Source organism: Osmia lignaria, unplaced genomic scaffold (genome assembly GCF_051020975.1).
Source record: "Osmia lignaria lignaria isolate PbOS001 unplaced genomic scaffold, iyOsmLign1 scaffold0011, whole genome shotgun sequence".
Taxonomy (NCBI): domain Eukaryota; kingdom Metazoa; phylum Arthropoda; class Insecta; order Hymenoptera; family Megachilidae; genus Osmia; species Osmia lignaria.
The window spans coordinates 8,037,456-8,060,903 of record NW_027478165.1 but is presented as its reverse complement, the minus strand read 5'-3'; positions in this window follow the sequence as shown (position 1 = coordinate 8,060,903).

The following is a 23,448-nucleotide window of genomic DNA, read 5'->3' as shown; positions in this document are numbered from 1 at the left end:
ATATATCTCGAGAACTACGCATCTGATCAAAAAATCTCATAGAACATAAAAAGTGGGAAACTTAATTCTCTACAAAAAAGGTCTGTTAACATTTTGCCATAGCTCGCTTCGTTTCCGAGATATTTGCACATTTATCTCAAGGGAAGGGGCCTGACGGACATATTTCGAGATATTTCTTCTTCTTGTTGTTCTTCTTCTGCATAGCTAAGCTGGAAGTGGCATTTGCGGCTCGCACTAGTGCAGAGTTATCTCAAAGAAAGGGGCCACGGTGTTTCTGTATCTCTATTATGTTGGTGCGGCTTCGGAACTTTTAAATATCTCGATATATCTCGAAAACTACGCTTCTGATCAAAAAATATCATAGAACATAAATTGTAGGAAACATAATTCTGTACAAAAAACGTCTCTTAACATTTTGCCATAGCTCGCTTCGTTTCCGAGATATGTGCAGATTCAGCTCAAAGGAACGGGCCTGACGGACATATTTCGAGATACTTCTTCTTCTTGTTGTTCTTCCTCTGCACAGCTAAGCTGGAAGTGGCATTTGCAGCTCGCAATAGTGCAGAGTTATCTCAAAGAAAGGGGCCACGGTGTTTCTGTATCTCTATTATGTTGGTGCGGCTTCGGAACTTTTAAATATCTTGATATATCTCGAGAACTACGCATCTGATCAAAAAATATCATAGAACATAAAAAGTGGGAAACTTAATTCTCTACAAAAAAGGTCTGTTAACATTTTGCCATAGCTCGCTTCGTTTCCGAGATATTTGCACATTTATCTCAAGGGAAGGGGCCTGACGGACATATTTCGAGATATTTCTTCTTCTTGTTGTTCTTCTTCTGCATAGCTAAGCTGGAAGTGGCATTTCCAGCTCGCAATAGTGCAGAGTTATCTCAAAGAGAGGGGCCACGGTGTTTCTGTATCTCTATTATGTTGGTGCGGCTTCGGAACTTTTAAATATCTTGATATATCTCGAGAACTACGCATCTGATCAAAAAATATCATAGAACATACAAAGTAGGAAACTTAATTCTCTACAAAAAAGGTCTCTTAACATTTTGCCATAGCTCGCTTCGTTTCCGAGATATTTGCAGATTTATCTCAAGTGAAGGGGCCTGACGGACATATTTCGAGATATTTCTTCTTCTTGTTGTCCTTCTTCTGCACAGCTAAGCTGGAAGTGGCATTTGCGGCTCGCACTAGTGCAGAGTTATCTCAAAGAAAGGGGCCACGTTGTTTCTGTATCTCTATTATGTTGGTGCGGCTTCGGAACTTTTAAATATCTTGATATATCTCGAGAACTACGCATCTGATCAAAAAATATCATAGAACGTAAAAAGTAGGAAACTTCATTCTCTACAAAAAAGGTCTCTTAACATTTTGCCATAGCTCGCTTCGTTTCCGAGATATTTGCAGATTTATCTCAAGGGAAGGGGCCTGACGGACATATTTCGTGTTATTTCTTCTTCTTGTTGTTCTTCTTCTGCACAGCTAAGCTGGAAGTGGCATTTGCGGCTCGCACTAGTGCAGAGTTATCTCAAAGAAAGGGGCCACGGTGTTTCTGTATCTCTATTATGTTGGTGCGGCTTCGGAACTTTTAAATATCTCGATATATCTCGAAAACTACGCTTCTGATCAAAAAATATCATAGAACATAAAAAGTAGGAAACTTAATTCTCTACAAAAAAGGTCTCTTAACATTTTGCCATAGCTCGCTTCGTTTCCGAGATATTTGCAGATTTATCTCAAGGGAAGGGGCCTGACGGACATATTTCGAGATATTTCTTCTTCTTGTTGTTCTTCTTCTGCACAGCTAAGCTGAAAGTGGCATTTGCGGCTCGCACTAGTGCAGAGTTATCTCAAAGAAAGGGGCCACGGTGTTTCTGTATCTCTATTATGTTGGTGCGGCTTCGGAACTTTTAAATATCTTGATATATCTCGAGAACTACGCATCTGATCAAAAAATATCATAGAACATAAAAAGTGGGAAACTTAATTCTCTACAAAAAAGGTCTGTTAACATTTTGCCATAGCTCGCTTCGTTTCCGAGATATTTGCACATTTATCTCAAGGGAAGGGGCCTGACGGACATATTTCGAGATATTTCTTCTTCTTGTTGTTCTTCTTCTGCACAGCTAAGCTGGAAGTGGCATTTGCGGCTCGCACTAGTGCAGAGTTATCTCAAAGAAAGGGGCCACGGTGTTTCTGTATCTCTATTATGTTGGTGCGGCTTCGGAACTTTTAAATATCTTGATATATCTCGAGAACTACGCATCTGATCAAAAAATATCATAGAACATAAATAGTAGGAAACTTAATTCTCTACAAAAAAGGTCCCTCAACATTTTGCAATAGCTCGCTTCGTTTCCGAGATATTTGCACATTTATCTCAAGGGAAGCGGCCTAACGGACATATTTCGAGATATTTCTTCTTCTTGTTGTTCTTCTTCTGCACAGCTAAGCTGGAAGTGGCATTTGCGGCTCGCACTAGTGCAGAGTTATCTCAAAGAAAGGGGCCACGGTGTTTCTGTATCTCTATTATGTTGGTGCGGCTTCGGAACTTTTAAATATCTCGATATATCTCGAAAACTACGCTTCTGATCAAAAAATATCATAGAACATAAATTGTAGGAAACATAATTCTGTACAAAAAACGTCTCTTAACATTTTGCCATAGCTCGCTTCGTTTCCGAGATATGTACAGATTCAGCTCAAAGGAACGGGCCTGACGGACATATTTCGAGATACTTCTTCTTCTTGTTGTTCTTCCTCTGCACAGCTAAGCTGGAAGTGGCATTTGCAGCTCGCAATAGTGCAGAGTTATCTCAAAGAAAGGGGCCACGGTGTTTCTGTATCTCTATTATGTTGGTGCGGCTTCGGAACTTTTAAATATCTTGATATATCTCGAGAACTACGCATCTGATCAAAAAATATCATAGAACATAAAAAGTGGGAAACTTAATTCTCTACAAAAAAGGTCTGTTAAGATTTTGCCATAGCTCGCTTCGTTTCCGAGATATTTGCACATTTATCTCAAGGGAAGGGGCCTGACGGACATATTTCGAGATATTTCTTCTTCTTGTTGTTCTTCTTCTGCATAGCTAAGCTGGAAGTGGCATTTCCAGCTCGCAATAGTGCAGAGTTATCTCAAAGAGAGGGGCCACGGTGTTTCTGTATCTCTATTATGTTGGTGCGGCTTCGGAACTTTTAAATATCTTGATATATCTCGAGAACTACGCATCTGATCAAAAAATATCATAGAACACAAAAAGTAGGAAACTTAATTCTCTACAAAAAAGGTCTCTTAACATTTTGCCATAGCTCGCTTCGTTTCCGAGATATTTGCAGATTTATCTCAAGTGAAGGGGCCTGACGGACATATTTCGAGATATTTCTTCTTCTTGTTGTCCTTCTTCTGCACAGCTAAGCTGGAAGTGGCATTTGCGGCTCGCACTAGTGCAGAGTTATCTCAAAGAAAGGGGCCACGTTGTTTCTGTATCTCTATTATGTTGGTGCGGCTTCGGAACTTTTAAATATCTCGATATATCTCGAAAACTACGCTTCTGATCAAAAAACATCATAGAACATAAATTGTAGGAAACATAATTCTCTACAAAAAACGTCTCTTAACATTTTGCCATAGCTCGCTTCGTTTCCGAGATATTTGCAGATTCAGCTCAAAGGAACGGGCCTGACGGACATATTTCGAGATATTTCTTCTTCTTGTTGTTCTTCCTCTGCACAGCTAAGCTGGAAGTGGCATTTGCAGCTCGCAATAGTGCAGAGTTATCTCAAAGAAAGAGGCCACGGTGTTTCTGTACCTCTATTATGTTGGTGCAGCTTCGGAACTTTTAAATATCTTGATATATCTCGAGAACTACGCATCTGATCAAAAAATATCATAGAACATAAAAAGTAGGAAACCTAATTTTCTACAAAAAACGTCTCTTAACATTTTGCCGTAGCTCGCTTCGTTTCCGAGATATTTGCAGATTTATCTCAAGGGAAGGGGCCTGACGGACATATTTCGAGATATTTCTTCTTCTTGTTGTTCTTCCTCTGCACAGCTAAGCTGGAAGTGGCAATTGCGGCTCGCACTAGTGCAGAGTTATCTCAAAGAAAGGGGCCACGGTGTTTCTGTATCTCTATTATGTTGGTGCGGCTTCGGAACTTTTAAATATCTTGATATATCTCGAGAACTACGCATCTGATCAAAAAATATCATAGAACATAAAAAGTAGGAAACTTAATTCTCTACAAAAAAGGTCTCTTATCATTTTGCCATAGCTCGCTTCGTTTCCGAGATATTTGCAGATTCAGCTCAAAGGAACGGGCCTGACGGACATATTTCGAGATATTTCTTCTTCTTGTTGTGCTTCCTCTGCACAGCTAAGCTGGAAGTGGCATTTGCAGCTCGCAATAGTGCAGAGTTATCTCAAAGAGAGGGGCCACGGTGTTTCTGTGTCTCTATTATGTTGGTGCGGCTTCGGAACTTTTAAGTATCTTGATATATCTCGAGAACTACGCATCTGATCAAAAAATATCATAGAACATAAATTGTAGGAAACATAATTCTCTACAAAAAACGTCTCTTAACATTTTGCCATAGCTCGCTTCGTTTCCGAGATATTTGCAGATTTATATCAAGGGAAGGGGCCTGACGGACATATTTCGAGATATTTCTTCTTCTTGTTGTTCTTCTTCTGCACAGCTAAGCTGGAAGTGGCATTTGTGGCTCGCACTAGTGCAGAGTTATCTCAAAGAAAGGGGCCACGGTGTTTCTGTATCTCTATTATGTTGGTGCGGCTTCGGAACTTTTAAATATCTCGATATATCTCGAAAACTACGCTTCTGATCAAAAAATATCATAGAACATAAAAAGTAGGAAACTTAATTCTCTACAAAAAAGGTCTCTTAACATTTTGCCATAGCTCGCTTCGTTTCCGAGATATTTGCAGATTTATCTCAAGGGAAGGGGCCTGACGGACATATTTCGAGATATTTCTTCTTCTTGTTGTTCTTCTTCTGCATAGCTAAGCTGGAAGTGGCATTTCCAGCTCGCAATAGTGCAGAGTTATCTCAAAGAGAGGGGCCACGGTGTTTCTGTATCTCTATTATGTTGGTGCGGCTTCGGAACTTTTAAATATCTTGATATATCTCGAGAACTACGCATCTGATCAAAAAATATCATAGAACATAAAAAGTAGGAAACTTAATTCTCTACAAAAAAGGTCTCTTAACATTTTGCCATAGCTCGCTTCGTTTCCGAGATATTTGCAGATTTATCTCAAGTGAAGGGGCCTGACGGACATATTTCGAGATATTTCTTCTTCTTGTTGTCCTTCTTCTGCACAGCTAAGCTGGAAGTGGCATTTGCGGCTCGCACTAGTGCAGAGTTATCTCAAAGAAAGGGGCCACGTTGTTTCTGTATCTCTATTATGTTGGTGCGGCTTCGGAACTTTTAAATATCTCGATATATCTCGAAAACTACGCTTCTGATCAAAAAACATCATAGAACATAAATTGTACGAAACATAATTCTCTACAAAAAACGTCTCTTAACATTTTGCCATAGCTCGCTTCGTTTCCGAGATATTTGCAGATTCAGCTCAAAGGAACGGGCCTGACGGACATATTTCGAGATATTTCTTCTTCTTGTTGTTCTTCCTCTGCACAGCTAAGCTGGAAGTGGCATTTGCAGCTCGCAATAGTGCAGAGTTATCTCAAAGAAAGAGGCCACGGTGTTTCTGTACCTCTATTATGTTGGTGCAGCTTCGGAACTTTTAAATATCTTGATATATCTCGAGAACTACGCATCTGATCAAAAAATATCATAGAACATAAAAAGTAGGAAACCTAATTTTCTACAAAAAACGTCTCTTAACATTTTGCCGTAGCTCGCTTCGTTTCCGAGATATTTGCAGATTTATCTCAAGGGAAGGGGCCTGACGGACATATTTCGAGATATTTCTTCTTCTTGTTGTTCTTCCTTTGCACAGCTAAGCTGGAAGTGGCAATTGCGGCTCGCACTAGTGCAGAGTTATCTCAAAGAAAGGGGCCACGGTGTTTCTGTATCTCTATTATGTTGGTGCGGCTTCGGAACTTTTAAATATCTTGATATATCTCGAGAACTACGCATCTGATCAAAAAATATCATAGAACATAAAAAGTAGGAAACTTAATTCTCTACAAAAAAGGTCTCTTAACATTTTGCCATAGACGCTTCGTTTCCGAGATATTTGCAGATTCAGCTCAAAGGAACGGGCCTGACGGACATATTTCGAGATATTTCTTCTTCTTGTTGTGCTTCCTCTGCACAGCTAAGCTGGAAGTGGCATTTGCAGCTCGCAATAGTGCAGAGTTATCTCAAAGAGAGGGGCCACGGTGTTTCTGTGTCTCTATTATGTTGGTGCGGCTTCGGAACTTTTAAGTATCTTGATATATCTCGAGAACTACGCATCTGATCAAAAAATATCATAGAACATAAATTGTAGGAAACATAATTCTCTACAAAAAACGTCTCTTAACATTTTGCCATAGCTCGCTTCGTTTCCGAGATATTTGCAGATTTATATCAAGGGAAGGGGCCTGACGGACATATTTCGAGATATTTCTTCTTCTTGTTGTTCTTCTTCTGCACAGCTAAGCTGGAAGTGGCATTTGTGGCTCGCACTAGTGCAGAGTTATGTCAAAGAAAGGGGCCACGGTGTTTCTGTATCTCTATTATGTTGGTGCGGCTTCGGAACTTTTAAATATCTCGATATATCTCGAAAACTACGCTTCTGATCAAAAAATATCATAGAACATAAAAAGTAGGAAACTTAATTCTCTACAAAAAAGGTCTCTTAACATTTTGCCATAGCTCGCTTCGTTTCCGAGATATTTGCAGATTTATCTCAAGGGAAGGGGCCTGACGGACATATTTCGAGATATTTCTTCTTATTGTTGTTCTTCTTCTGCACAGCTAAGCTGGAAGTGGCATTTGCAGCTCGCAATAGTGCAGAGTTATCTCAAAGAAAGGGGCCACGGTGTTTCTGTATCTCTATTATGTTGGTGCAGCTTCGGAACTTTTAAATATCTTGATATATCTCGAGAACTACGCATCTGATCAAAAAATATCATGGAACATAAAAAGTAGAAAACTTAATTCTCTACAAAAAAGGTCTCTTAACATTTTGCCATAGCTCGCTTCGTTTCCGAGATATTTGCAGATTTATCTCAAGGGAAGGGGCCTGACGGACATATTTCGAGATATTTCTTCTTCTTGTTGTTCTTCTTCTGCACAGCTAAGCTGGAAGTGGCATTTGCAGCTCGCAATAGTGCATAGTTATCTCAAAGAAAGAGGCCACGGTGTTTCTGTATCTCTATTATGTTTGTGCAGCTTCGGAACTTTTAAATATCTTGATATATCTCGAGAACTACGCATTTGATCAAAAAATATCATGGAACATAAAAAGTAGAAAACTTAATTCTCTACAAAAAAGGTCTCTAAACATTTTGCCATAGCTCGCTTCGTTTCCGAGATATTTGCAGATTTATCTCAAGGGAAGGGGCCTGACGGACATATTTCGAGATATTTCTTCTTCTTGTTGTTCTTCTTCTGCACAGCTAAGCTGGAAGTGGCATTTGCAGCTCGCAATAGTGCATAGTTATCTCAAAGAAAGGGGCCACGGTGTTTCTGTATCTCTATTATGTTGGTGCGGCTTCGGAACTTTTAAATATCTTGATATATCTCGAGAACTACGCATCTGATCAAAAAATATCATAGAACATAAAAAGTAGGAAACTTAATTCTCTACAAAAAAGGTCTCTTAACATTTTGCCATAGCTCGCTTCGTTTCCGAGATATTTGCAGATATATCTCAAGGGAAGGGGCCTAACGGACATATTTCGAGATATTTCTTCTTCTTGTTGTTCTTCTTCTGCACAGCTAAACTGGAAGTGGCATTTCCAGCTCGCAATAGTGCAGAGTTATCTCAAAGAAAGGGGCCACGGTGTTTCTGTATCTCTATTATGTTGGTGCGGCTTCGGAACTTTTAAATATCTTGATATATCTCGAGAACTACGCATCTGATCAAAAAATATCATAGAACATAAAAAGTAGGAAACTTAATTCTCTACAAATAAGGTCTCTTAACATTTTGCCATAGCCCGCTTCGTTTCCGAGATATTTGCAGATTTATCTCAAGGGAAGGGGCCTGACGGACATATTTCGAGATATTTCTTCTTCTTGTTGTTATTCTTCTGCACAGCTAAGCTGGAAGTGGCATTTGCAGCTCGCAATAGTGCAGAGTTATCGCAAAGAAAGGGGCCGCGGTGTTTCTGTATCTCTATTATGTTGGTGCGGCTTCGGAACTTTTAAATATCTTGATATATCTCGAGAACCACGTATCTGATCAAAAAATATCATAGAACATAAAAAGTAGGAAACTTAATTCTCTACAAGAAAGGTCTCTTAACATTTTGCCATAGCTCGCTTCGTTTCCGAGATATTTGCAGATTTATCTCAAGGGAAGGGGCCTGACGGACATATTTCGAGATATTTCTTCTTATTGTTGTTCTTCTTGTGCACAGCTAAGCTGGAAGTGGCATTTGCAGCTCGCAATAGTGCAGAGTTATCTCAAAGAAAGGGGCCACGGTGTTTCTGTATCTCTATTATGTTGGTGCAGCTTCGGAACTTTTAAATATCTTGATATATCTCGAGAACTACGCATCTGATCAAAAAATATCATGGAACATAAAAAGTAGAAAACTTAATTCTCTACAAAAAAGGTCTCTTAACATTTTGCCATAGCTCGCTTCGTTTCCGAGATATTTGCAGATTTATCTCAAGGGAAGGGGCCTGACGGACATATTTCGAGATATTTCTTCTTCTTGTTGTTCTTCTTCTGCACAGCTAAGCTGGAAGTGGCATTTGCAGCTCGCAATAGTGCATAGTTATCTCAAAGAAAGGGGCCACGGTGTTTCTGTATCTCTATTATGTTGGTGCGGCTTCGGAACTTTCAAATATCTCGATATGTCTCGAGAACTACGCATCTGATCAAAAAATATCATAGAACATAAAAAGTAGGAAACTTAATTCTCTACAAAAAAGGTCTCTTAACATTTTGCCATAGCTCGCTTCGTTTCCGAGATATTTGCAGATATATCTCAAGGGAAGGGGCCTAACGGACATATTTCGTGTTATTTCTTCTTCTTGTTGTTCTTCTTCTGCACAGCTAAGCTGGAAGTGGCATTTGCAGCTCGCAATAGTGCAGAGTTATCTCAAAGAAAGGGGCCACGGTGTTTCTGTATCTCTATTATGTTGGTGCGGCTTCGGAACTTTTAAATATCTTGATATATCTCGAGAACAACGCAGCTGATCAAAAAATATCATAGAACATAAAAAGTAGGAAACTTAATTCTCTACAACAAAGGTCTCTTAACATTTTGCCATAGCTCGCTTCGTTTCCGAGATATTTGCAGATTTATCTCGAGGGAAGGGGCCTGACGGACATATTTCGAGATATTTCTTCTTCTTGTTGTTCTTCTTCTGCACAGCTAAACTGGAAGTGGCATTTCCAGCTCGCAATAGTGCAGAGTTATCTCAAACAAAGGGGCCACGGTGTTTCTGTATCTCTATTATGTTGGTGCGGCTTCGGAACTTTTAAATATCTTGATATATCTCGAGAACTACGCATCTGATCAAAAAATATCATAGAACATAAAAAGTAGGAAACTTAATTCTCTACAAATAAGGTCTCTTAACATTTTGCCATAGCCCGCTTCGTTTCCGAGATATTTGCAGATTTATCTCAAGGGAAGGGGCCTGACGGACATATTTCGAGATATTTCTTCTTCTTGTTGTTATTCTTCTGCACAGCTAAGCTGGAAGTGGCATTTGCAGCTCGCAATAGTGGAGAGTTATCGCAAAGAAAGGGGCCACGGTGTTTCTGTATCTCTATTATGTTGGTGCGGCTTCGGAACTTTTAAATATCTTGATATATCTCGAGAACTACGCATCTGATTAAAAAATATCATAGAACATAAAAAGTAGGAAACTTAATTCTCTACAAGAAAGGTCTCTTAACATTTTGCCATAGCTCGCTTCGTTTCCGAGTTATTTGCAGATTTATCTCAAGGGAAGGGGCCTGACGGACATATTTCGAGATATTTCTTCTTATTGTTGTTCTTCTTCTGCACAGCTAAGCTGGAAGTGGCATTTGCAGCTCGCAATAGTGCAGAGTTATCTCAAAGAAAGGGGCCACGGTGTTTCTGTACCTCTATTATGTTGGTGCAGCTTCGGAACTTTTAAATATCTTGATATATCTCGAGAACTACGCATCTGATCAAAAAATATCATAGAACATAAAAAGTAGGAAACCTAATTTTCTACAAAAAACGTGTCTTAACATTTTGCCGTAGCTCGCTTCGTTTCCGAGATATTTGCAGATTTATCTCAAGGGAAGGGGCCTGACGGACATATTTCGAGATATTTCTTCTTCTTGTTGTTCTTCCTCTGCACAGCTAAGCTGGAAGTGGCATTTGCAGCTCGCAATAGTGCATAGTTATCTCAAAGAAAGGGGCCACGGTGTTTCTGTATCTCTATTATGTTGGTGCGGCTTCGGAACTTTCAAATATCTTGATATATCTCGAGAACTACGCATCTGATCAAAAAATATCATAGAACATAAAAAGTAGGATACTTAATTCTCTACAAAAAAGGTCTCTTAACATTTTGCCATAGCTCGCTTCGTTTCCGAGATATTTGCAGATATATCTCAAGGGAAGGGGCCTAACGGACATATTTCGAGATATTTCTTCTTCTTGTTGTTCTTCTTCTGCACAGCTAAACTGGAAGTGGCATTTCCAGCTCGCAATAGTGCAGAGTTATCTCAAAGAAAGGGGCCACGGTGTTTCTGTATCTCTATTATGTTGGTGCGGCTTCGGAACTTTTAAATATCTTGATATATCTCGAGAACTACGCATCTGATCAAAAAATATCATAGAACATAAATTGTAGGAAACACAATTCTCTACAAAAAACTTCTCTTAACATTTTGCCATAGCTCGCTTCGTTTCCGAGATATTTGCAGATTTATCTCAAGGGAAGGGGCCTGACGGACATATTTCGAGATATTTCTTCTTCTAGTTGTTCTTCTTCTGCACAGCTAAACTGGAAGTGGCGTTTCCAGCTCGCAATAGCGCAGAGTTATCTCAAAGAAAGGGGCCACGGTGTTTCTGTATCTCTATTATGTTGGTGCGGCTTCGGAACTTTTAAATATCTCGATATATCTCGAAAACTACGCATCTGATCAAAAAATATCATAGAACATAAAAAGTAGGAAACTTAATTCTCTACAAATAAGGTCTCTTAACATTTTGCCATAGCTCGCTTCGTTTCCGAGATATTTGCAGATTTATCTCAAGGGAAGGGGCCTGACGGACATATTTCGAGATATATCTTCTTCTTGTTGTTCTTCTTCTGCACAGCTAAGCCGGAAGTGGCATTTGCAGCTCGCAATAGTGCAGAGTTATCTCAAAGAAAGGGGCCACGGTGTTTCTGTATCTCTATTATGTTGGTGCGGCTTCGGAACTTTTAAATATCTCGATATATCTCGAAAACTACGCTTCTGATCAAAAAATATCATAGAACATAGAAAGTAGGAAACTTAATTCTCTACAAAAAAGGTCTCTTAACATTTTGCCATAGCTCGCTTGGTTTCCGAGATATTTGCAGATTTATCTCAAGGGAAGGGGCCTGACGGACATATTTCGAGATATTTCTTCTTCTTGTTGTTCTTCTTCTGCACAGCTAAGCTGGAAGTGGCATTTGCGGCTCGCACTAGTGCAGAGATATCTCAAAGAAAGGGGCCACGGTGTTTCTGTATCTCTATTATGTTGGTGCGGCTTCGGAACTTTTAAATATCTCGATATATCTCGAAAACTACGCTTCTGATCAAAAAATATCATAGAACATAAATTGTAGGAAACACAATTCTCTACAAAAAACGTCTCTTAACATTTTGCCATAGCTCGCTTCGTTTCCGAGATATTTGCAGATATATCTCAAGGGAAGGGGCCTGACGGACATATTTCGAGATATTTCTTCTTCTTGTTGTTCTTCTTCTGCACAGATAAACTGGAAGTGGCATTTCCAGCTCGCAATAGTGCAGAGTTATCTGAAAGAAAGGGGCCACGGTGTTTCTGTATCTCTATTATGTTGGTGCGGCTTCGGAACTTTTAAATATCTTGATATATCTCGAGAACTACGCATCTGATCAAAAAATATCATAGAACATAAAAAGTAGGAAACTTAATTCTCTACGAAGATGGTCTCTTGACATTTTGCCATAGCTCGCTTCGTTTCCGAGATATTTGCAGATTTATCTCAAGGGAAGGGGCCTGACGGACATATTTCGAGATATTTCTTCTTCTTGTTGTTCTTCTTCTGCACAGCTAAGCTGGAAGTGGCATTTGCAGCTCGCAATAGTGCAGAGTTATCTCAAAGAAAGGGGCCACGGTGTTTCTGTATCTCTATTATGTCGGTGCGGCTTCGGAACTTTTAAATATCTTGATATATCTCGAGAACTACGCATCTGATCAAAAAATATCATAGAACATAGAAAGTAGGAAACTTAATTCTCTACAAAAAAGGTCTCTTAACATTTTGCCATAGCTCGCTTCGTTTCCGAGATATTTGCAGATTTATCTCAAGGGAAGGGGCCTGACGGACATATTTCGAGATATTTCTTCTTCTTGTTGTTCTTCTTCTGCACAGCTAAGCTGGAAGTGGCATTTGCGGCTCGCACTAGTGCAGAGTGAGCTCAAAGAAAGGGGCCACGGTGTTTCTGTATCTCTATTATGTTGGTGCGGCTTCGGAACTTTTAAATATCACGATATATCTCGAAAACTACGCTTCTGATCAAAAAATATCATAGAAAATAAATTGTAGGAAACACAATTCTCTACAAAAACCGTCTCTTAACATTTTGCCATAGCTCGCTTCGTTTCCGAGATATTTGCAGATTTATCTCAAGGGAAGGGGCCTGACGGACATATTTCGAGATATTTCTTCTTCTTGTTGTTCTTCTACTGCACAGCTAAGCTGGAAGTGGCATTTGCAGCTCGCAATAGCGCAGAGTTATCTCAAAGAAAGGGGCCACGGTGTTTCTGTATCTCTATTATGTTGGTGCGGCTTCGGAACTTTTAAATATCTTGATATATCTCGAGAACTACGCATCTGATCAAAAAATATCATAGAACATAGAAAGTAGGAAACTTAATTCTCTACAAAAAAGGTCTCTTAACATTTTGCCATAGCTCGCTTCGTTTCCGAGATATTTGCAGATCTATCTCAAGGGAAGGGGCCTGACGGACATATTTCGAGATATTTCTTCTTCTTGTTGTTCTTCTTCTGCACAGCTAAGCTGGAAGTGGCATTTGCAGCTCGCAATAGTGCAGAATTATCTCAAAGAAAGGGGCCACGGTGTTTCTGTATCTCTATTATGTTGGTGCGGCTTCGGAACTTTTAAATATCTTGATATATCTCGAGAACTACGCATCTGATCAAAAAATATCATAGAACATAGAAAGTAGGAAACTTAATTCTCTACAAAAAAGGTCTCTTAACATTTTGCCATAGCTCGCTTCGTTTCCGAGATATTTGCAGATTTATCTCAAGGGAAGGGGCCTGACGGACATATTTCGAGATATTTCTTCTTCTTGTTGTTCTTCTTCTGCACAGCTAAACTGGAAGTGGCATTTCCAGCTCGCAATAGTGCAGAGTTATCTCAAAGAGAGGGGCCACGGTGTTTCTGTATCTCTATTATGTGGGTGCGGCTTCGGAACTTTTAAATATCTTGATATATCTCGAGAACTACGCATCTGATCAAAAAATATCATAGAACATAAAAAGTAGAAAACTTAATTCTCTACAAATAAAGTCTCTTAACATTTTGCCTTAGCTCGCTTCGTTTCCGAGATATTTGCAGATTTATCACAAGGGAAGGGGCCTGAGGGACATATTTGGAGATATTTCTTCTTCTTGTTGTTCTTCTTCTGCACAGCTAAGCTGGAAGTGGCATTTGCGGCCCGCACTAGTGCAGAGTTATCTCAAAGAAAGGGGCCACGGTGTTTCTGTATATCTATTATGTTGGTGCGGCTTTGGAACTTTTAAATATCTCGATATATCTCGAAAACTACGCTTCTGATCAAAAAATATCATAGAACATAACTTGTAGGAGACATAATTCTCTACAAAAAAGGTCTCTTAACATTTTGCCATAGCTCGCTTCGTTTCCGAGATATTTGCAGATATATCTCAAGGGAAGGGGCCTGACGGACATATTTCGAGATATTTCTTCTTCTTGTTGTTCTTCTTCTGCACAGCTAAGCTGGAAGTGGCATTTGCAGCTCGCAATAGTGCAGAGTTATCTCAAAGAAAGGGGCCACGGTGTTTCTGTATCTCTATTATGTTGGTGCGGCTTCGGAACTTTTAAATATCTTGATATATCTCGAGAACTACGCATCTGATCAAAAAATATCATAGAACATAAAAAGTAGGAAACTTAATTCTCTACAAAAAAGGTCTCTTAACATTTTGCCATAGCTCGCTTCGTTTCCGAGATATTTGCAGATTTATCTCAAGGGAAGGGGCCTGACGGACATATTTCGAGATATTTCTTCTTCTTGTTGTTCTTCTTCTGCACAGCTAAGCTGGAAGTGGCATTTGCAGCTCGCAATAGTGCAGAATTATCACAAAGAAAGGGGCCACGGTGTTTCTGTATCTCTATTATGTTGGTGCGGCTTCGGAACTTTTAAATATCTTGATATATCTCGAGAACTACGCATCTGATCAAAAAATATCATAGAACATAGAAAGTAGGAAACTTAATTCTCTACAAAAAAGGTCTCTTAACATTTTGCCATAGCTCGCTTCGTTTCCGAGATATTTGCAGATCTATCTCAAGGGAAGGGGCCTGACGGACATATTTCGAGATATTTCTTCTTCTTGTTGTTCTTCTTCTGCACAGCTAAGCTGGAAGTGGCATTTGCAGCTCGCAATAGTGCAGAATTATCTCAAAGAAAATGGCCACGGTGTTTCTGTATCTCTATTATGTTGGTGCGGCTTCGGAACTTTTAAATATCTTGATATATCTCGAGAACTACGCATCTGATCAAAAAATATCATAGAACATAGAAAGTAGGAAACTTAATTCTCTACAAAAAAGGTCTCTTAACATTTTGCCATAGCTCGCTTCGTTTCCGAGATATTTGCAGATTTATCTCAAGGGAAGGGGCCTGACGGACATATTTCGAGATATTTCTTCTTCTTGTTGTTCTTCTTCTGCACAGCTAAACTGGAAGTGGCATTTCCAGCTCGCAATAGTGCAGAGTTATCTCAAAGAGAGGGGCCACGGTGTTTCTGTATCTCTATTATGTGGGTGCGGCTTCGGAACTTTTAAATATCTTGATATATCTCGAGAACTACGCATGTGATCAAAAAATATCATAGAACATAAAAAGTAGAAAACATAATTCTCTACAAATAAAGTCTCTTAACATTTTGCCTTAGCTCGCTTCGTTTCCGAGATATTTGCAGATTTATCACAAGGGAAGGGGCCTGAGGGACATATTTGGAGATATTTCTTCTTCTTGTTGTTCTTCTTCTGCACAGCTAAGCTGGAAGTGGCATTTGCGGCCCGCACTAGTGCAGAGTTATCTCAAAGAAAGGGGCCACGGTGTTTCTGTATATCTATTATGTTGGTGCGGCTTTGGAACTTTTAAATATCTCGATATATCTCGAAAACTACGCTTCTGATCAAAAAATATCATAGAACATAGCTTGTAGGAGACATAATTCTCTACAAAAAAGGTCTCTTAACATTTTGCCATAGCTCGCTTCGTTTCCGAGATATTTGCAGATATATCTCAAGGGAAGGGGCCTGACGGACATATTTCGAGATATTTCTTCTTCTTGTTGTTCTTCTTCTGCACAGCTAAGCTGGAAGTGGCATTTGCAGCTCGCAATAGTGCAGAGTTATCTCAAAGAGAGGGGCCACGGTGTTTCTGTATCTCTATTATGTTGGTGCGGCTTCGGAACTTTTAAATATCTTGATATATCTCGAGAACTACGCATCTGATCAAAAAATATCATAGAACATAGAAAGTAGGAAACTTAATTCTCTACAAAAAAGGTCTCTTAACATTTTGCCATAGCTCGCTTCGTTTCCGAGATATTTGCAGATTTATCTCAAGGGAAGGGGCCTGACGGACATATTTCGAGATATTTCTTCTTCTTGTTGTTCTTCTTCTGCACAGCTAAACTGGAAGTGGCATTTCCAGCTCGCAATAGTGCAGAGTTATCTCAAAGAGAGGGGCCACGGTGTTTCTGTATCTCTATTATGTGGGTGCGGCTTCGGAACTTTTAAATATCTTGATATATCTCGAGAACTACGCATCTGATCAAAAAATATCATAGAACATAAAAAGTAGAAAACTTAATTCTCTACAAATAAAGTCTCTTAACATTTTGCCTTAGCTCGCTTCGTTTCCGAGATATTTGCAGATTTATCTCAAGGGAAGGGGCCTGAGGGACATATTTGGAGATATTTCTTCTTCTTGTTGTTCTTCTTCTGCACAGCTAAGCTGGAAATGGCATTTGCGGCCCGCACTAGTGCAGAGTTATCTCAAAGAAAGGGGCCACGGTGTTTCTGTATCTCTATTATGTTGGTGCGGCTTCGGAACTTTTAAATATCTCGATATATCTCGAAAACTACGCTTCTGATCAAAAAATATCATAGAACATAAATTGTAGGAAACACAATTCTCTACAAAAAACGTCTCTTAACATTTTGCCATAGCTCGCTTCGTTTCCGAGATATTTGCAGATTTATCTCAAGGGAAGGGGCCTGACGGACATATTTCGAGATATTTCTTCTTCTTGTTGTTCTTCTTCTGCACAGCTAAGCTGGAAGTGGCATTTGCAGCTCGCAATAGTGCAGAGTTATCTCAAAGAAAGGGGCCACGGTGTTTCTGTATCTCTATTATGTCGGTGCGGCTTCGGAACTTTTAAATATCTTGATATATCTCGAGAACTACGCATCTGATCAAAAAATACCATAGAACATAGAAAGTAGGAAACTTAATTCTCTACAAAAACCGTCTCTTAACATTTTGCCATAGCTCGCTTCGTTTCCCAGATATTTGCAGATTTATCTCAAGGGAAGGGGCCTGACGGACATATTTCGAGATATTTCTTCTTCTTGTTGTTCTTCTTCTGCACAGCTAAGCTGGAAGTGGCATTTGCAGCTCGCAATAGTGCAGAGTTATCTCAAAGAAAGGGGCCACGGTGTTTCTGTATCTCTATTATGTTGGTGCGGCTTCGGAACTTTTAAATATCTTGATATATCTCTTGAACTACGCATCTGATCAAAAAATATCATAGAACATAAAAAGTAGGAAACTTAATTCCCTACAAAAAAGGTCTCTTAACATTTTGCCATAGCTCGCTTCGTTTCCGAGATATTTGCAGATTTATCTCAAGGGAAGGGGCCTGACGGACATATTTCGAGATATTTCTTCTTCTTGTTGTTCTTCGTCTGCACAGCTAAGCTGGAAGTGGCATTTGCAGCTCGCAATAGTGCAGAGTTATCTCAAAGAAAGGGGCCACGGTGTTTCTGTATCTCTATTATGTTGGTGCGGCTTCGGAACTTTTAAATATCTTGGTATATCTCGAGAACTACGCATCTGATCAAAAAATATCATAGAACATAAAAAGTAGGAAACTTAATTCTCTACAAATAAGGTATCTTAACATTTTGCCATAGCTCGCTTCGTTTCCGAGATATTTGCAGATTTATCTCAAGGGAAGGGGCCTGACGGACATATTTCGAGATATATCTTCTTCTTGTTGTTCTTCTTCTGCACAGCTAAGCTGGAAGTGGCATTTGCGGCTCGCACTAGTGCAGAGATATCTCAAAGAAAGGGGCCACGGTGTTTCTGTATCTCTATTATGTTGGTGCGGCTTCGGAACTTTTAAATATCTCGATATATCTCGAGAACTACGCATCTGATCAAAAAATATCATAGAACATAAAAAGTAGAAAACTTAATTCTCTACAAAAAAGGTTTCTCAACATTTTGCCATAGCTCGCTTCGTTTCCGAGATATTTGCAGATATATCTCAAGGGAAGGGGCCTGACGGACATATTTCGAGATATTTCTTCTTCTTGTTGTTCTTCTTCTGCACAGCTAAGCTGGAAGTGGCATTTACAGCTCGCAATAGTGCAGAGTTATCTCAAAGAAAGGGGCCACGGTGTTTCTGTATCTCTATTATGTTGGTGCGGCTTCGGAACTTTTACATATCTTGATATATCTCGAGAACTACGCATCTGATCAAAAAATATCATAGAACATAAAAAGTAGGAAACTTAATTCTCTACAAAAAAGGTCTCTTAACATTTTGCCATAGCTCTCTTCGTTTCCGAGATATTTGCAGATTTATCTCCAGGGAAGGGGCCTGACGGACATATTTCGAGATATTTCTTCTTCTTGTTGTTCTTCTTCTGCACAGCTAAGCTGGAAGTGGCATTTGCAGCTCGCAGTAGTGCAGAGTTATCTCAAAGAAAGGGGCCACGGTGTTTCTGTATCTCTATTATGTTGGTGCGGCTTCGGAACTTTTAAATATCTTGATATATCTCGAGAACTACGCATCTGATCAAAAAATATCATAGAACATAAAAAGTAGGAAACTTAATTCTCTACAAAAAAGGTCTCTTAACATTTTGCCATAGCTCGCTTCGTTTCCGAGATATTTGCAGATTTATCTCAAGGGAAGGGGCCTGACGGACATATTTCGAGATATTTCTTCTTCTTGTTGTTCTTCTTCTGCACAGCTAAGCTGGAAGTGGCATTTGCAGCTCGCAATAGTGCAGAGGTATCTCAAAGAAAGGGGCCACGGTGTTTCTGTATCTCTATTATGTCGGTGCGGCTTCGGAACTTTTAAATATCTTGATATATCTCGAGAACTACGCATCTGATCAAAAAATATCATAGAACATAGAAAGTAGGAAACTTAATTCTCTACAAAAACCGTCTCTTAACATTTTGCCATAGCTCGCTTCGTTTCCGAGATATTTGCAGATTTATCTCAAGGGAAGGGGCCTGACGGACATATTTCGAGATATTTCTTCTTCTTGTTGTTCTTCTTCTGCACAGCTAAGCTGGAAGTGGCATTTGCGACTCGCACTAGTGCAGAGTTATCTCAAAGAAAGGGGCCACGGTGTTTCTGTATCTCTATTATGTTGGTGCGGCTTCGGAACTTTTAAATATCTTGATATATCTCGAGAACTACGCATCTGATCAAAAAATATCATAGAACATAAAAAGTAGAAAACTTAATTCTCTACAAAAAAGGTTTCTCAACATTTTGCCATAGCTCGCTTCGTTTCCGAGATATTTGCAGATATATCTCAAGGGAAGGGGCCTGACGGACATATTTCGAGATATTTCTTCTTCTTGTTGTTCTTCTTCTGCACAGCTAAGCTGGAAGTGGCATTTGCAGCTCGCAATAGTGCAGAGTTATCTCAAAGAAAGGGGCCACGGTGTTTCTGTATCTCTATTATGTTGGTGCGGCTTCGGAACTTTTAAATATCTTGATATATCTCGAGAACTACGCATCTGATCAAAAAATATCATAGAACATAGAAAGTAGGAAACTTAATTCTCTACAAAAAAGGTCTCGTAACATTTTGCCATAGCTCGCTTCGTTTCCGAGATATTTGCAGATTTATCTCAAGGGAAGGGGCCTGACGGACATATTTCGAGATATTTCTTCTTCTTGTTGTTCTTCTTCTGCACAGCTAAACTGGAAGTGGCGTTTCCAGCTCGCAATAGCGCAGAGTTATCTCAAAGAAAGGGGCCACGGTGTTTCTGTATCTCTATTATGTGGGTGCGGCTTCGGAACTTTTAAATATCTTGATATATCTCGAGAACTACGCATCTGATCAAAAAATATCATAGAACATAAAAAGTAGGAAACTTAATTCTCTACAAAAAAGGTCTCTTAACATTTTGCCATAGCTCGCTTCGTTTCCGAGATATTTGCAGATTTATCTCAAGGGAAGGGGCCTGACGGACATATTTCGAGATATTTCTTCTTCTTGTTGTTCTTCTTCTGCACAGCTAAACTGGAAGTGGCATTTCCAGCTCGCAATAGTGCAGAGTTATCTCAAAGAAAGGGGCCACGGTGTTTCTGTATCTCTATTATGTGGGTGCGGCTTCGGAACTTTTAAATATCTTGATATATCTCGAGAACTACGCATCTGATCAAAAAATATCATAGAACATAAAAAGTAGGAAACTTAATTCTCTACAAATAAAGTCTCTTAACATTTTGCCTTAGCTCGCTTCGTTTCCGAGATATTTGCAGATATATCTCAAGGGAAGGGGCCTGACGGACATATTTCGAGATATTTCTTCTTCTTGTTGTTCTTCTTCTGCACAGCTAAGCTGGAAGTGGCATTTGCAGCTCGCAATAGTGCAGAGTTATCTCAAAGAAAGGGGCCACGGTGTTTCTGTATCTCTATTATGTTGGTGCAGCTTCGGAACTATTAAATATCTTGATATATCTCGAGAACAACGCATCTGATCAAAAAATATCATAGAACATAAAAAGTAGAAAACTTAATTCTCTACAAAAAAGGTCTCTTAACATTTTGCCATAGCTCGCTTCGTTTCCGAGATATATGCAGATTTATCTCAAGGGAAGGGGCCTGACGGACATATTTCGAGATATTTCTTCTTCTTGTTGTTCTTCTTCTGCACAGCTAAGCTGGAAGTGGCATTTGCGGCTCGCACTAGTGCAGAGTTATCTCGAAGAAAGGGGCCACGGTGTTTCTGTATCTCTATTATGTTGGTGCGGCTTCGGAACTTTTAAATATCTTGATATATCTCGAGAACTACGCTTCTGATCAAAAAATATCATAGAACATAAAAAGTAGGAAACTTAATTCTCTACAAAAAAGGTCTCTTAACATTTTGCCATAGCTCGCTTCGTTTCCGAGATATTTGCAGATTTATCTCAAGGGAAGGGGCCTGACGGACATATTTCGAGATATTTCTTCTTCTTGTTGTTCTTCTTCTGCACAGCTAAGCTGGAAGTGGCATTTGCGACTCGCACTAGTGCAGAGTTATCTCAAAGAAAGGGGCCACGGTGTTTCTGTATCTCTATTATGTTGGTGCGGCTTCGGAACTTTTAAATATCTTGATATATCTCGAGAACTACGCATCTGATCAAAAAATATCATAGAACATAAAAAGTAGAAAACTTAATTCTCTACAAAAAAGGTTTCTCAACATTTTGCCATAGCTCGCTTCGTTTCCGAGATATTTGCAGATATATCTCAAGGGAAGGGGCCTGACGGACATATTTCGAGATATTTCTTCTTCTTGTTGTTCTTCTTCTGCACAGCTAAGCTGGAAGTGGCATTTACAGCTCGCAATAGTGCAGAGTTATCTCAAAGAAAGGGGCCACGGTGTTTCTGTATCTCTATTATGTTGGTGCGGCTTCGGAACTTTTACATATCTTGATATATCTCGAGAACTACGCATCTGATCAAAAAATATCATAGAACATAAAAAGTAGGAAACTTAATTCTCTACAAAAAAGGTCTCTTAACATTTTGCCATAGCTCTCTTCGTTTCCGAGATATTTGCAGATTTATCTCCAGGGAAGGGGCCTGACGGACATATTTCGAGATATTTCTTCTTCTTGTTGTTCTTCTTCTGCACAGCTAAGCTGGAAGTGGCATTTGCAGCTCGCAGTAGTGCAGAGTTATCTCAAAGAAAGGGGCCACGGTGTTTCTGTATCTCTATTATGTTGGTGCGGCTTCGGAACTTTTAAATATCTTGATATATCTCGAGAACTACGCATCTGATCAAAAAATATCATAGAACATAAAAAGTAGGAAACTTAATTCTCTACAAAAAAGGTCTCTTAACATTTTGCCATAGCTCGCTTCGTTTCCGAGATATTTGCAGATTTATCTCCAGGGAAGGGGCCTGACGGACATATTTCGAGATATTTCTTCTTCTTGTTGTTCTTCTTCTGCACAGCTAAGCTGGAAGTGGCATTTGCAGCTCGCAATAGTGCAGAGTTATCTCAAAGAAAGGGGCCACGGTGTTTCTGTATCTCTATTATGTTGGTGCGGCTTCGGAACTTTTAAATATCTTGATATATCTCGAGAACTACGCATCTGATCAAAAAATATCATAGAACATAAAAAGTAGGAAACTTAATTCTCTACAAAAAAGGTCTCTTAAGATTTTGCCATAGCTCGCTTCGTTTCCGAGATATTTGCAGATTTATCTCCAGGGAAGGGGCCTGACGGACATATTTCGAGATATTTCTTCTTCTTGTTGTTCTTCTTCTGCACAGCTAAGCTGGAAGTGGCATTTGCAGCTCGCAATAGTGCAGAGTTATCTCAAAGAAAGGGGCCACGGTGTTTCTGTATCTCTATTATGTTGGTGCGGCTTCGGAACTTTTAAATATCTTGATATATCCCGAGAACTACGCATCTGATCAAAAAATATCATAGAACATAAAAAGTAGGAAACTTAATTCTCTACAAAAAAGGTCTCTTAACATTTTGCCATAGCTCGCTTCGTTTCCGAGATATTTGCAGATTTATCTCCAGGGAAGGGGCCTGACGGACATATTTCGAGATATTTCTTCTTCTTGTTGTTCTTCTTCTGCACAGCTAAGCTGGAAGTGGCATTTGCAGCTCGCAATAGTGCAGAGTTATCTCAAAGAAAGGGGCCACGGTGTTTCTGTATCTCTATTATGTTGGTGCGGCTTCGGAACTTTTAAATATCTTGATATATCCCGAGAACTACGCATCTGATCAAAAAATATCATAGAACATAAAAAGTAGGAAACTTAATTCTCTACAAAAAAGGTCTCTTAACATTTTGCCATAGCTCGCTTCGTTTCCGAGATATTTGCAGATTTATCTCCAGGGATGGGGCCTGACGGACATATTTCGAGATATTTCTTCTTCTTGTTGTTCTTCTTCTGCACAGCTAAGCTGGAAGTGGCATTTGCAGCTCGCAATAGTGCAGAGTTATCTCAAAGAAAGGGGCCACGGTGTTTCTGTATCTCTATTATGTTGGTGCGGCTTCGGAACTTTTAAATATCTTGATATATCTCGAGAACTACGCATCTGATCAAAAAATATCATAGAACATAAAAAGTAGGAAACTTAATTCTCTACAAAAAAGGTCTCTTAACATTTTGCCATAGCTCGCTTCGTTTCCGAGATATTTGCAGATTTATCTCAAGGGAAGGGGCCTGACGGACATATTTCGAGATATTTCTTCTTCTTGTTGTTCTTCTTCTGCACAGCTAAGCTCGAAGTGGCATTTGCGGCTCGCACTAGTGCAGAGTTATCTCGAAGAAAGGGGCC